The sequence below is a fragment of the Dipteris shenzhenensis genome, chromosome 4, assembly GCF_047967505.1.
Source record: "Dipteris shenzhenensis isolate YYH24624 ecotype China chromosome 4, Dip_SZ_1.0, whole genome shotgun sequence".
Classification (NCBI taxonomy): domain Eukaryota; kingdom Viridiplantae; phylum Streptophyta; class Polypodiopsida; order Gleicheniales; family Dipteridaceae; genus Dipteris; species Dipteris shenzhenensis.
Genome location: NC_141599.1, coordinates 3,743,239 through 3,746,769, shown reverse-complemented (window position 1 = coordinate 3,746,769; position 3,531 = coordinate 3,743,239). Strand labels below are relative to the sequence as shown.

At 41.4% G+C, this 3,531-nt stretch overlaps 1 non-coding gene across 1 annotated transcript; it reads left to right on the top strand.

Moving 5' to 3' along the window:
* The first annotated feature begins 2,652 nt into the window (after positions 1 to 2,652).
* TRNAQ-UUG (transfer RNA glutamine (anticodon UUG)) lies at positions 2,653 to 2,724 on the top strand. Its single transcript has one exon. It is a non-coding gene; the product is annotated as a tRNA-Gln (tRNA).
* The last annotated feature ends 807 nt before the right edge of the window (positions 2,725 to 3,531 follow it).

Below are 3,531 nucleotides of genomic sequence, written 5' to 3'. Positions count from 1 at the left end.
AGGTCCTGCAGAATGAGGCTAGTTGTTTATATAGGGGACCTATTAAATCACTGGGTCAACTTTAGCATTAGCACAGTGACTAGCGTTAATAAAGAAGTTTGATTGGCATTAGTAGTGGAATAAAGCATCCACTCGACATTAATAAAGCAACGAGTAAGCATTATGATAGTTAATATTGTGTGTAGTTACCCAGGACTTGCTCCTTGGTTGTATGCTTTGCTGCAAAGCCCATTAAAAGGGGTGTCACTACAGTTCGCATGTCTAGGAGTGGCTCATGGGCCAACGTATCCTTCCGAAGCTTCCATCGTTTCGGTGTCTACGTAACACCACCTTAGTCTCATATTCAAATAGTCCTCAATGAGCGGGCTACAGTGGACTTTCCTTCGTCGCTTTATATCTTTATCTCAAAGGGACTATTCCTTGTGTCTTCCTTGTGCTAACCCAACACTCAAACATTGTGTCTCGCAGAATGCTCAGGTGTTTCGACGTTGCAATTCCAGTTTTGGCTTCCCAGACTAAAGCGTTACCTATTAGGTTTCCTCCTCTTCAAGTACGCATTAAGCTTCTCCATGCTCTCAGCAAAGGAGTATAAGGTATTGGAGCCTGGGATAAGAAAAAAACGACAACGTCCTAGCTAGTAGTCTCCATATCGAGTGGGTGAAGAAGGAGATAAAGTGTGAGGATCGTCCGTCGGCTATCTTCTGCTAGGCAACGGAGGGGGGAAAAAGGTTTTTGGGACTATGCCATATGGCTCTGCATTCCCCATTAGTTGGGGGTGCATCACTTGGAGACTCCCTCAATCGAGCTCCTCGCTCTAGGAGCAGTCGTGGCTCCTCATTGTGCTCTTCCAAGCACTCGGGGCTTCGAACGATTATGAGACCACGTAGAATGAGGACCTCCTTGGAGCTCTCTCTATGTGTATAGTGTAGCAGACCTGTTTATCGTCCATCCTCTTGAAACTCGCGCATTCTGTTGCAGTCGAGGTGTTAGGATCTCTCACAGTCCCTTGTCTTCACTGCTTTCTCCCAGCTGCCTAGGGTGCTGTGTGTAGGGTGTCAATTCTGTTTTTGGGTTACAAGCTCAACGCTTTCCTGGTGGGTGGCTCTCAAGCATTGAATGAGGCTTTGAGTGCAAGGTTCAAGGTGCCTTGGATGCTCCTTCCTTCTACCGTTGCGAGTGGTTTCCAAGGGCGGGAAGGCTGCTCATTAACACCGCACCTTGCAAGGTCATTGTGTATCATGCCTTTTCAAATGGATGTCAGTGTAGCCCATATCTTTTCCTCTCGTGGGCTCTTGTATTTAATTAAGGCCCAATAAGTGCACACCCTATGTATGGGTCATGCCCCTACAGGTAGCTAGTGTGTATGTGTGCACATGTTAGTATCCAAAGCTCATGGTAGGTTATGGAGTGAAAGTCCAATATGGGGTTCGCGAGCCTTGGATACCCCTTCATTTCTGCCTTTCGTAGGGCAAGGGAAGGAAAGTGTGTGTAAGTGTGTGTGTGTGTGTGTGTGTGTGTGTGTGTGTGTGTGTGTGTGTGTGTCTGTGTGTGTCTGTGTGTGTGTGTGTGTGAGAGAGAGAGAGAGAGAGAGAGAGAGGATATGCTCCCCAAACTAGATAAACAAGTAACATTTGTTTGGGTAAATACAAGCTGAAGATTTCAACATCATGTTCGTATGCATTTTGGATGCATATCTAGTATGGAAGCTTTAGAAAAGGGTCAAGGAGGGGTCAAGATGTCCATGCTACATGTTGTTGGCACTAGAGGGAAGTTAGATGTTGTTGTGCCCACATCCTTGTTAATATGTATGGTAAGTGCGTGGGCTTGGATAACTGTATGGTTGTGATCTCCCATGATTGCTGTATGTGGCCAAAAACAAGAATGTGTGCCTAGAAACAAGAATTGTTAATATGATTGTTGTGTATGCCCAGAAACAAGTATCTCAAAAGAGGACAATTGTTTGTCAAATGTAATCAGAAGTCATCACAATGACAAGATCATCTTTAAAATGTATGACAAGAGCATCTTTAAATACATTTTGCCATTGTCGAGAGCCTTCAAGAGACCCGAATGTTCTTGCTTTCATTGATACGTGTGGGAGGATGATCTTGTGACACTTAGTAGAAAGATGAGACTATAAAATACTAATCTCACACAAACAGTACAAGACCAATTGGAAAGTTCCTACGAGATGCTACATAGAAAGATGTGATCCTTTATGTTGTTTACTTTGCATCAAAAAAACGTAGAAATTTTAAAGAGAGATGGAGAATGAGATCCGCTAATCAACGGTCTCATCGAATGAATCTCTGTTTAGTATCTGTGCGTGACTGAAGAGAATGAGCTGGTGAAAAGTCCGGCGTCACTATGTCGTGAAGCAAGTTTGTAACAAGTTTCAGGAATTTTGGAATGCCTAGACTATGCTGCCTTTAAAAAAGGAGCTGCGAATCCCCTGCAAATGATACCAGACAGACTTGTTAGCGAACAGATTGCTTGTTTTCTCCCGATTTCTCCAAGATGATACATCACTCCCCCATCGAACAAATAAGACAGGAAGATCCAATTACCAGTAGCAGCCCGGGCGGCTTCTCAGGTAATGAAGCTTTTGCACACATTAAATACTTTAAAGTAGGCCGCATTTAATAACATCATGGTTCTATAGTGTAGTGGTTAGCACATTGGACTTTGAATCCAATAACCTGGGTTCAAATCCCGGTAGGACCTGTTTCCTAGCCTTTTCGCATTTAGATACTTTATTCTTTTCAAAGTTATGCCTTTTTTTCATTTCAAAAGTTATTACAATCTTTTAGAGTACATCTATTTTAAAATTTCAAAGATGTCTCCAACAACAAACTACAGACATTCTCTCTTTTGGAAAGTCTAGCTCTCCAAAATGGGTTCCATAATAACGGGTCTCTAAATTTAAGAATTTGTATAGCATGCTCCACAATCCAATCCAATTTCTTGCATTGAGAAGCTATTTTCTTTTTGAAATTACCAAATTTGCAACTTTATAGTAGCTAGAACAATCTCTGTGGGTACGTAATTTTTCAAAATTCTTAGTCATCTTTGTGTAATGTCCAAATAGTCAAACGCTAGAAAAGATGTCTGTGTGGCATACTTATGTGTGCTGGTGTCTCAAGAGGATTGGCAAAGAAGACCGTAATATGGAAATTGCGGAATTATAAGCTAGGAATAATAGTCTTTTTACAAAAGAGTTCTCAAAGGTACGACCTATTCATTGTTTTCCCATTCTCTTAAGGAATGTCTCCTTCTCGAAAATGGGTATCATAATAAAGGGTCTCTGAAATTTAAGAATTCATTACATGTTCAAGAAATCTAATCTAGATTTCTTGCATGGAGAAGCCTTTTTCTTTAACAAGTTACTAAATTTGCAAGCTAGTACAATCTTTTCAAGTATCTATTTTTAAAATTCTTAGGCCCACAAGCAATAGTGCTTATGCGATGTCAAATGCAAGAAAAGATTCTTAAGTAGCAAACTTACATTACAATCTCAAGAGGACTAGCAAG